This window comes from Bos javanicus, chromosome Y (assembly GCF_032452875.1).
Source record: "Bos javanicus breed banteng chromosome Y, ARS-OSU_banteng_1.0, whole genome shotgun sequence".
NCBI lineage: Eukaryota > Metazoa > Chordata > Mammalia > Artiodactyla > Bovidae > Bos > Bos javanicus.
The window spans coordinates 3,532,454-3,545,148 of record NC_083898.1 but is presented as its reverse complement, the minus strand read 5'-3'; positions in this window follow the sequence as shown (position 1 = coordinate 3,545,148).

The window sequence follows — 12,695 nt, the reverse complement described above, 5'->3', positions numbered from 1 at the left end:
GGTTGGAACATTTAATCCATTTATATTTAGAATAATTATTGATATATGTGCTCCTATGCGGAGAAGGCAATGGCACCCCACTCCAGTACTCTTGCCTGAAAAATCCCATGGATGGAGGAGCCTGGTAGGCTGCAGTCCATGGGGTCACACAGAGTTCGACATGACAGAGCGACTTCCCTTTCACTTCACTTGCATTCATTGGAGAAAGAAATAGCAACGCACTCCAATGTTCTTGCTTGGAGAATCCGAGGGACAGGGGAGCCTGGTGGGCTGCCATCTATGGGGTCGCACAGAGTCAGACACCACTGAAGCGACTTACCAGCAGCAGCAGCAGTGCTTCTATTGCCATTTTCTTAATTGTTTGGGGTCAATTTTGTAGATCTTTTTTCTTCTCCTGTATTTCTTGAGTATATAAGTCCCTTTACCATTTGTTGTAAAGCTGATTTTGTGGTAAAGAATTCTCTTACCTTTGGCTCGTCTGAAAAGCTTTGATTTCTCCATCAATTTTGAAGGAGATCCTTGCCAAGTACAGTAATCTTGGCTGTAGACTTTTCTCTTTCAGTGTTTTAAATATGCTGTGCCATACTCTTCTGGCCTGCAGAGTTTCTGTTGAAAGATCAGCTGTGAAACATATGGGGTTTCCATTGGATGTTACTTGTTACTTTTAACTTGCTACTTTTAATATTCTTTCTTTGTGTTTCATCTTCCTTAGTTTGATTAGTATATGTCTAGGGGTGTTTCTCCTTGGGTGTATCACAAATGGGACTCTTGGCACCTCTTGGACTTGATTGACTATTTCCTTTTCCATGTTGGGGGTTTTTCAAGTATAATCTCCTCTAAACTTTTCTCATACCCTTTATTTTTCTCTCTTCTTCTGGGACCCCTATAATTTGAATCTTGGTGCATTTAATATTGTCCAAGAGGTCTCTGAGACTATCCTCAGTTCTTTTCATTCTTTTGACTTTATTCTGCCCTTCCGCAGTTGTTTCCACCATTTTGTCTTTCAACACACTGATCCATTTTCTGGTTCAGATACCCTGCTCTTGATTCTTTCTAGAGTATTTTTAATTTCAGTAATTGTTGTTTGTCTCTCTATGTTTATTCTTCAATTCAACTAGGGGTTTGCTCATTGATTCTTGCATTGTCTCCATGTCATTTTCAAAGTTTTTGATCATCTTTACTATCATTATTCTGAATAGTTTTTCAAGCAGTTTGCTTAGTTCCTCATTTGTTTAAATTTCTGTGTGTCCAGTTTGTTCCTTTATTTGTGGAGCATTTCTCTGTCATTTCTTAATTTTTAAAAAGATCTTATTGTGTTTGAGGTCTCCTTTTGCCAGCCTTCAAATTTGCATTCTTTCTTCCTTTTAGTTTCTGCACCCTAAAGTTTGGTCCAATGGTTTGTGTAAGCTTTGCATTGAGTGCGATTTGTGCTGAGGTTTTTTTGTTTGTTTGTTTGTTTTGTTTTTTCTTTTCCTTCTGATGTGCAGGGCTGATTGAGAAGGGTAATCCTGTCTGCTGACGACTGGGTTTCTATTTTTGTCCTATTTGCTGTTTGGATGAGGTGTCCTACACTGGGTTGCATTGTCCTGACTGGTGGTTGGGTGATTCTAGGTCTTGTATTCAAGTGGTTTAGTTTGTGTGAGTGAGTTCTCACTATTTGATACTCCCTAGGGTTAGGAGTTCTCCGGTTGTATAGGGTCTTGGAGTCAGTGCTCCCACTCCAAATGCTCGGGGCTGGATCATTGGCCAGGAACACCATTACAACAGGTGGTTTGTTATGGTATTAAGTTAGATTAAAATAAATATCCAAAAGAAAGAGAAACCAAAAGTGAACCCCTGACAAATGGCAGTTACGCTGTCACCCAAATAAAAGGAATATACACATATATTCCAATATATGGGAATATACACACATACAACCATCAGCAAAATCCAAACAGTTCAACAAAAATAAACTACAATAGGCTGACCTAGCAAACAAGGGAAACCAAAAATGATATCTACCAGTTAAGCACAAAACTAACGAATGCACAAGCTGGAAAAGAAATCTAAAGCAAAGTCCCAAGTGGGGATGAAAGCACTGAAAATAAAACTAACAAAATGTTGAGAGGAAAGGAAGGAAAGAAAAGAAAGAAAGAATAGATATGCGAGGTTCAACAGAGGTAGATGAACAAGGTTTGTTTAAAGTTTAACTGCAAGGGGACAAGAACAGAGGAAAGGCAAACAATGGAATAAATATAATAGGTTTAAAAAATTAAAATTTAAAACAATAAAAATAGAAAATAATAAAAAAAAATCAAAAATAAATGGGAAAACAAGGAAACCTCCAAAGAACTGAAAATCCAAGGTAGAAGCAGAGGTTTATCACAAGAATAAAAGTATGACTGAATATACACATGGACATATACACCCACAAGCAAAATCAAAACACCCTAGCAAAATAAAGTGCAATAGATTGATTGACCTGGTGAACAAAGGAAAAAAATATATATAACAGAATAGAACCACCTGAAGTGCAAACTGGAAAAAAACTAGAGCAAGGTGCCAACTGGAGAATCAAAGAATGAAAATAAAACTAACAAATATATTGAGAGGAAAGGAGAGAAAGGAAAAAAAATGCATATGCAGAGTTAAATAGAGGTACAGATGACTCTTGAGAGTCCCTTGGACTGCACGGAAATCCAACCAGTCCATTCTAAGGGAGATCAGTCCTGGGTGTTCTTTGGAAGGACTGGTGTTGAAGCTGAAATTCCTATACTTTGGCCACCTGATGAAAAGAGCTGACTCATTGGAAAAGGCCCTGATGCTGGGAAAGATTGAGAGCAGGAGGAGAAGCGAACATTAGAGGATGAGATGGATGGATGGCATCATCAGCTCGACAGACATGGGTTTGGTTGGACTCCAGGTGTTGGTGATGGACAGGGAGGCCTGGCGTGCTGTGGTTCATAGGGTCACAAGGAGTCGGGCACAACTGAGCCACTGAACTGAAGTGAACTGAACTGAAAAGATTTATATACATTAAAGATTAACTGCAAGGGGAAAAGAACATTAGGGAAAGTAAACAATAAATGTAGACAAAATAATAATAATAGGTTTAAAATATGAAAAAAAAAAAAGAGAGAGAGAGAGAGAGGAAAGGAAACTCCACAAACTTGCAAAAGCTGTATATAGAGACAGAGGTTTATAACAGCAATACAAATGTGACCAAAGAAAAAAAAGGCTCAAAAGTTTCATTAGATTTCATAGTGCCAATGAAATTGGCAACTACAGTATGGGCAAGGGGAAGGAACTGAAACCAACCAAACAAACAAAAATCCTAAACAATCTACAGAGCAAGTCAAAACATGAGAATAACAGGTTTTTCTTTAGTCACTGCTATCAAAGTCCTTTCCCCTGATAAAATTGCAGTCCACCTCACGTCCCTAGAATGCCCTCCAAAACTGTGCTGAACTCTGAGTCAGATATTGGGGGGGGGGGGGGGGCTCAGATTCTAATCCAGTCCTAGTGCTGTATGTCTTTGTCTCCAATGCTCACAACTATCAGAAATAGGACGTTTTCCTTTGTGGCAGTTATCAGTGTCTTTTTATATATTCCTTCAGTTCAGTTCAGTTCAGTCACTCCGCTGTGTCTGACTCCCCGCGACCCCAGGAATCGCAGCGCGCCAGGCCTTCCTGTCCATCACCAATTCCCGGAGTTCACTCAGAACTCACGTCCATCAAGTCAGTGATGCCATCCAGCCATCTCATCCTCCGTCGTCCCCTTCTCCTCCTGCCCCCAATCCCTCCCAGCATCAGAGACTTTTCCAATGAGTCAAGTCTTTGATGATGTGGCCAAAGAACTGAGCTTCAATTTAGCATCATTCCTTCCAAAGAAATCCCAGGACCGATCTCTTTCAGAATGGACTGGTTGGATCTCCTTGCAGTCCAAGGAACTCTCAAGAGTCTTCTCCAACACCACAGTTAAGAAGCATGAATTCTTCGGCACTCAGGCTTCTTCACAGACCAACTCTCACATCCATACATGACTACAGGAAAAACCAGAGCCTTGACTAGACGAACCTTTGTTGGTAAAGGAATGTTTTTGCTTTTGAATATGCTACCTAGGTTGGTCATAACTTTCCTTCCAAGGAGTAAGCATCTTTTAATTTCATGGCTGTAGTCATCATCTGCAGTGATTTTGGAGCCCAGAGAAATAAAGTCAGACACTGTTTCCACTGTTTCCCCATCTATTTCCCATGAAGTGTGGATCTGGATGCCATGATCTTCGTTTTCTTAATGTTGAGCTTTAAGCCATCTTTTTCACTCTCCACTTTCACTTTCATCAAGAAGCTTCTGAGTTCCTCTTCACTTTCTGCCATAAGGGTGGTGTCATCTATATATCTGAGGTTATTGAATTTCTCCTGGCAATCTTGTTTCCAGCTTGTGTTTCTTCCAATCCAGAGTTTCTCATGATGTACTCTGCATAGAAGTTAAATAATCAGGGTGACAATATACAGCTTTGATGTACTCCTTTTCCTATTTAGAACCAGTTTGTTGTTCCATGTCCAGATCTAACTGTTGCTTTCGGACCTGCATACAAAATTTTCAAGAGGCAGATCTGGTGGTCTGGTATTCCCATCTCTCTCAGTATTTTCCACAGTTTATTGTGATCCACACAGTCAAAGGCTTTGGCATAGTCAATAAAGCAGAAATAGATGTTTTTTTCTGGAACTCTCTTGCTTTTTCCATGATCCAGCGGATGTTGGTAATTTGATCTCTGGCTCCTCTGCCGTTTCTAAAACGAGCTTGAACATCAGGAAGTTCATGATTCCCATATTACTGAAGCCTGGCTTGGAGAATTTTGAGCATTACTTTACTAGTGTGTGAGATGAGTGCAATTGTGTGATAGTGTGAGCATTCTTTGGCATTGCCCATCTTTGAGATTGGAATGAAAACTGACCTTTTCCAGTCCTATGGCCACTGCTGAGTTTTCCAAATTTGCTGGCATATTGAGTGCAGCACTTTCACAGCATCATCTTTCAGGGTTTGGAATAGCTCAGCTGGAATTCCATCACCTCCACTCTCTTTGTTCATAGTGACGCTTTGGTAAGGCCCACTTGCCTTCACATTCCAGGATGTCTGGCTCTAAGTCAGTGATCACACCATCGTGATTATCTGGGTCGTGAAGATCTTTTTTGTACAGTTCTTCTGTGTATTCTTGTCATCTCTTCTTAATATCTTCTGCTTCTGTTAGGTCCATACCATTTCTGTCCTTTATTGAGTCCATCTTTGCATGAAATGTTCCTTTGGTATCTCTGATTTTCTTGAAGAGATCCTTAGTCTTTCCCATTCTGTTGTTTTCTTCTATTTCTTTGCATTGATCGCTGAAGAAGGCTTTCTTTTCTCTTCTTGCTATCCTTTGGAACTCTGCATTCAGATGTTTATATCTTTCCTTTTCTCCTTGGTTTTTCGCTTCTCTTCTTTTCACAGCTATTTGTATGGGTTGTATTTTCATTTTCATTTGTTTCTATGCATATTTCCATTTCTTTTCTGATTTCTTCTGTTATATGTCGGTCATTCAGAAGCACGTTGTTTACCCTCCATATGTTTCTATTTGTCATGGTTTCTTTCCCCCTGTAGTTGACATCTAATCTTACTGCTTTGTGATCAGAAGAGATGCTTGAAATGATTTTGATTTTTGTTTTCAGTTTACCAAGGCTAGATTTATGGCCCAGTATGTGATCTATCCTGAAGAATATTCCATGTGCACTTGAGGAAAAGGTGAAATTCATTGCTTTGGCGTGAAATGTTCTTTTGAAATCAATTAGGTCTAACTGATCCATTGTATCACTTAAAGTTTGTGTTTCCTTGCTAATTTTCTGTTTGGTTGATCTATCCATAGGTGTGTGTAGGGTCTTAAGATCTCCCACTATTATTGTGTTATTTTTCATTTCCCGTTTCTTACTTGTTAGCATTTGCCTTACGTATTGAGTGCTCCTATGTTTGGTGCATGTATATTTATAATTGTTGTATCTCCTTCTTGGATTGATCCTTTGACCATTATATAGTGGCCTTTTTTGTCTCTTTTCACACCCTTTATTTCAAAGTCTATTTTATCTGATATTTATCTGATATTAAGAGTATTGCTACTCCTAATTTCTGTTGCTCACATTTTGCATGAAATACCTTTTCCCAGCCCTTCACTTTCACTCTGTATGTGCTCCTTGGTTTCAGGTGGGTCTCTTTTGCACAGCATACATAGAAGTCTGGTTTTGTAACCTATTTATAATACTTTCTTTGTCACCTATCTATCCATTTGTCCATCCCTCTATCCAATCAACAATCAATCTTTTTCCTTGGTGCATTTCAGTATGTGTCTCCTTAAGTATCTCAGCAAGCCTGCCGTTAAGTAGTCAGCCGTGTTTGTGTATAGCAATTTTCTTTGGATATTAACTTTACACACAATGAAATATAGCAATCTTTTCTTTCCTCAGTCATGCTATTTTTTAACTGAAGTATAGTTCGTTTGTAATTTTGTGTTAATTTCTGCTTTACAGCGAAATGATTCAGTTATAGATATATATGTATATATGTATATGTTGTGTGTGGATATATATATATATATATATATATATATATATATATATACACACACACACACACATTCTTTTAATCTCTCTCTCTCTTTTTTTTTTTTTTGGCTACACTGTGCAGCAAGTGGAATTAGTTCCCTGACCAGGGTTTGAACCTGCATCCCCTGCAGTGGAAATCTGCAGTCTTAACCTCTGGACTGCCAGGGATGTCACATATATATATGACTTATACATATATGACTTTTTAAATCACATTCCATTATGATTTAAAATTGGATACTGAATGTAGTCCTCTGTGCTCTAGAGTAGGAACTTGTCAATCCAATCCATATAATTTGTTTTATATCTCTTAACCCCAGTCTCTTACTCCATTGCTCCCCCAATTCTCTCTGCTGTAAGTCTATTCTTTATGTCTATGAGTGTGTTTCTGATTCATACATATGTTCATTTGTGTCATATCTTAGATTCCACGTTTGAATGATATTATTTGGTATATAGGTTTCCCTGTGTGCCTCACTTCATTTAGTATGATCAGCTCTTGGACCATGTATGTTAACTCAAATGGCCTTATTGTTGTAACTGTACATATTCATCATTTTAACCATACATAGAGCTATTCATCTATGGTTATTTTCTAAAATATATTATTAAAAGGTGTTTATAAAGCACTCTTGGTATAGTATGTCCATTTTGAGTCTGTATAAGGATTTTATATGTATCTGTCACTTCACCTCAGTTGCCCAGTCATGTCCAACTCTTTGCGACTCCATGAACTGTGGCATGCCACGCTTCCCTGTTCAATTACCTACTACCTGAGCCTGCTTAAACCCAGATCCACCGAGTGGGTGATGTTAACCAATGATCTCATCCTCTGTTGTCTGCATCTCCTCTTGCTTGCTTTCAATCTTTCTCAGTATCAGAGGCCTTTCCAATGAGTCAGTTCTTCACATAAGGTAGCCAAAGAATTGACGTTTCAGCATCAGTCCTTCCAGTGAATATCCAAGAGTAATACCCTTAAGGATTGACTGGATTGATTTCCGTGCAATCCAAGAGACTCTCCAGAGTATATGTGGGTATGAACAAATATTTATTGTGCTTATGTTACGTCTTTTGGAGACATAGAATAATACTTATGAATGTAATTCATAAAATGTTGATGTATTCTCTCATATGTATATGTGGGTATGAATAAAAGTTTACGATGCTCTTGATGAAGGTGACAGAGGTGAGGGAAAAAGTTGGCTTAAAACTCAACATTCAGAAAACAAAGATCATGGCATTCGTTCCCATCACTTCATGGGAAATAGATGGGGAAACAGTGGAAACAGTGTCAGACTTTATTTTTGGGGCTCCAAAATCACCGCAGATGATGACTGCAGCCATGAAATTAAAAGACGCTTACTCCTTGGAAGAAAAGTTATGACCAAACCTAGATAGCATAGTGAAAAGCAGAAACATTACTTTGCCACCAAAGGTCCATCTAGTCAAGGCTATGGTTTTTCCAGTGGTCAAGTGGATGTGAGATTTGGACTGTGAAGAAAGCTGAGTGCCGAAGAATTGATGCTTTTAAATTCTGATGTTGGAGTAGACTCTTGAGAGTCCCTTGGACTGCAAGGAGATCCAACCAGTCCATTCTGAAGGAGATCAGCCCTGGGATTTCTTTGGAAGAAATGATGCTAAAACTGAAACTCCAGTACTTTGGCCACCTCATGAGAAGAGTTGCCTCATTGGAAAAGACTCTGATGCTGGGAGGGATTGGGGGCAGGAAGAGAAGGGGACGAAGGAGGATAAGATGGCTGGATGGCATCACTGACTCGATGGACGTGGGTCTGAGTGAACTCCGGGAGTTGGTGATGGACAGGGAGGCCTGGCGTGCTATGATTCATGGGTTCCAAAGAGTCGGACACCACTGAATGACTGAACTGAACCGAACGGATGCATATGATGCCCTCTCAAGCAGAAATAGAAAAATGATAACGAATGTAATTTATAAAATCCGAATGTATCACTCATATGTTTAAATGTGTATGAAGAAATATTTACTGTGGTTATACTGCCATCTCATGGAGAAATAGAAGAATGCTTATGAATGAAATTTATAAAATCCAGATGCATTCTTCACATATTGAAAAAGATACTGTATAACTTTATTAAAAAATTAATAAATGCTCTTAATAGAAAATGTAAATTTGCTCGAAAAAAAAAAGAAGAAAAAATCGCTCATGATCTCATTTAACACTGGCTCAGAATTCTGAGTTCCTGAGCTGGAGAGATAAAATATCAGGGTGTGTTAGTTCTTTCACTATAAAATACTTTCTGTTATTTGAATTTTAACATATAACTTGGTTCTGATATGTGGTTCTTGCTTTGTTTACTTATACTGAAGATTTTCCTTTTACAAATACTGAGTAATTTGACCGCATCTTTAGAGACTGCTTGCTTTATACATTAAAAAAAATTTTTTTTTCTGTTTTTGCTATAATTAAAAAATGTTGCATGTCGTGCCTCCAGGAAATAATGCTGTAATGAACATTAGTGTGCATCAATCTTTTGGTTTTAAGGTTTTTTCCAGAAAAAATGCCCAGGAGTAGGTCATAAGGTGACTATATTTTTTAGTTTTTAAAGGAGCTGCCATAGTCTTCATCATAGTGGCCGTACCAATTTACATGCCCACTAACAGTGCAAGATTGTTCCCTTTTTTCCTGCATTCTCCCCAGGAATTATTGCTTGTAGAACTTTTGTTGCTATCTATTTGGACTGGCATGAAGGAATACCACATTGTAGTTTTGATTTTTATTTCTCTAATGAATAGTGATGATGAACCATGGATGGAGGTTCATGACACTGTACAGGAGACAGGGACCAAGACCATCCCCAAGAAAAAGAAATACAAAAAAGCAAAATGGCTGTCTGAGGAGGCCTTACAAATAGCTGTGAAAATAAGAGAAGCCAAAAGCTAGGAGAAAAGGAAAGATATATCCATTTGAATGCAGATTTCCAAAGAATAGCAAGTAGAGATAAGAAAGCCTTGCTCAGTGATCAATGCAAAGAAATAGAAGGAAATAAAGAATGGATGCTTGGGGCTGGTGCACTGGGACGACCCAGAGGGAGGGTATGGGGGAAAGGAGGGAGGAGGGTTCAGGATGGAGAACACAGGTATACATGTGGAGGATTCACTTCGATATTTGGCAAAACTAATACAATATTGTAAAGTTTAAAAATGAAATAAAATTTAAAAAAATAAAAAAATAAAATAGAATTCAAATGTGAAAAAAAAAAAGAATGGAAAAGACTAGAGATTTCTTCAAGAAAATTAGAGATACTAAGGGAACATTTCATGCAAAGATGGGCTCGATAAATGACAGAAATGATATGGACCTAACAGAAGCAGAAGACATTAAAAAGACATGAAGAGGAGAACTGTACCAAAAATATCTTCAAGACCCAGATAATCACAATGGTCTGATCACTCATGTAGAGACAGGCATCCTGGAATGTGAAGTCCAGTGGTCCTTCAGAAGCAACGCTATGAACAAAGCTAGTGGAGGTGATGGAATTCCAGTTGAGCTATTTCAAATTATCAAAGATGCTGCTGTGAAAGTTCTGCACTCAATATGCCAGTAAATCTGGAAAACTCATAAGTGGCCACAGGACTAGAAAACATTAGCTTTCCTTCCAATCCCAAAGAAAGGCAATGTCCAAAAATGCTCAAACTACAGAACAATTACACTCATCTCACACATAGTAAAGTAATGCTCAAAATTCTCCAAGCCAGGTTTCAGCAATATGTGAACCATGAACTTCCAGATGTTCAAGGAGGTTTTAGCAAAGTCAGAGGAATGAGACATAAAATTGCCAACATCTGTCGGATCATGAGAAAGCAAGAGAATCCTAGAAAAACATCTATTTATTCTTTATTGACTATGCCAAAGCCTTTGAGTGTGTGAATAACAATAAACTGTGGGATAACTGAAAGAGATGGAAATACCAGACCACCTGACCTGCCTCTTGACAAATCCGTACGCAAGTCAGGAAACAAGAGTTAAAACTGGACATGGAACAGCAAACTGGTTCCAAAGAGGGAAAGGAGTACATCAAGGCTGTATATTGTTGCCGTGCTTATTTAACTTATATGCAGAGTACATCATGAGAAACCCTGCCCTGGAGGAAGCACAAGCTGGAATCAAGTTTGCTTGGAGAAATATCAGTAACCTCAGATATGCAGGTGACACCACCCTTTCTGCAGGCAGAAAATGAAGAACTAAAGAGCCTCTTGATGAAAGTGAAACAGGAGAGAGAAAAAGTTGGCTTAAAGCTCAACATTCAAAAACGAAGATCATCTGTTGGTGGCCAGAGTGAGGTACTCCGCCCATGGCAAAGGTCATGAGGAAGGAGGCTCGACATACGCAAAGGCGGGATCGAGCCTCAGGAGTCCCCCTGGAAATCCTCGAGCGTCTACCCCCATAACCAGAGCCTGCCTACTTTACTACTTTGTGCTCTTACCTACACCTCTGACTTTATGGGGGGCTGTCCCCCACCACCTCTTTCGGAAAAGGAGTTAACCTAGAGCTCCAGTCAATAAAAACTCTTGGGTGTGACAAGAGTGTTTTAACCTACAAACTCCTCTGAAGGTTCTCTAGCCTGCCTGACAGGCTCGTCCGGCCACATGTGATTGCTCACAGCCTCCCAACCTTGAGAGGCATGAGATGCTTTAAACCTTCTAAAAACAGGTTCCTTAGAAAAGTTAGAAAACTATTAGTATAAGTATAATGGGCTAATTAGAAATTGTGTTGGTGAAGGGTTTTTCATTTGTTGAGCCAATGTTTGTTGCTAAGTCTCCATATCCCCTGTCCTTACACACATTAATGAATATATAGAATTGACCTTTGATATTAATCACGTTAGACCTTAGGCTAAGTAAATTCTTTCCTTAACTAAAACCCACTACACCCTCACCCTGTAGGAATGTAACTTTACTTGGGTGGCGTCTGTTTTGAGAATAATCAGCCCTGGAGAAATGAGTGTCCTGATTGACTGACCGCTGTCACAAGGAGAGGGTCGTAAATTGTCAGCAGGCCCCCCTGGCCAGAAGATGATGTAACACCCCTAAGACCTCTGTATACATTTGTGTGAAGCACCTGACTTTAATAAAAGTCAGGACTGCTGTCCCCACGTGACTTTTGTATAACATCTTAGTGTATAAAAACAGACTCTGGAAAATAAAGAATTGGGATCAGTTTCTCGAAATACTGGTCTCCCCATGTCGCGCTCTCTCTCACTCTGGTTGAGTCTCCATCTGGAGCGCGGAACCCACCATGCTTACTAATTTTGCCTGGGCTTCTAAGATCCGACCGGGAGGCCTCAGTGTCTCCTCTCCTTCGGGAGAACGGAAGGACGCCTGCGGCCTACGTAAGTGGTGCAAGCTTCTTGTCTTGAAGTTTTATTGGTCCCCCGCGTACACCAAGCTACTCAGCCTCTTTTCTCCACTGAATTTTCCTACTGAGCTATCGTTATTCTATTACTCTTTATATCTCTAATTAATATCTAATTGAAACTATCGTATCCTGACCCTTGCCGATGCCGTCTCTCCTTCGAGTACCCTGGATCAGCCGGGGCTGGTCCCCGGCAATCATCGTCTTATCACTTTATGGCAAATAGATGGGGAAATGGCAGAAACAGTGGCTGACTTTATTTTGGGGGGCTCGAAAATCACTGCAGGTGATGACTGCAACCATGAAGTTAAAAGACATTACTCCTTGAAAGGAAAGTTATGATCAACCTAGGCAACTTATTAAAAAGCAGAGACATTACTTTGCCAATGAAGGTCCATCTACTCAAGGCTATGTGTTTTCTAGTAGTCCTGTATGGATGTGAGAGTTGGACTGTAAAGAAAGCTGAGCACTAAAGAAGTGATGATTTTGAACTGTGGTGTTGCAGAAGACTCTTGAGAGTCCTGTGGGCTCCAGGGAGATCCAATCAGTCCATCGTAAAGGAGATCAGGCCTGGTATTCATTGGAAGGACTGATGTTTAAGCTGAAACTCCAATATTTTGGCCACCTGATGTGAAGCGCTGACCCATTTGAAAAGACCCTGATGCTGGGAAAGATGGAGGGCAGACAGAGAA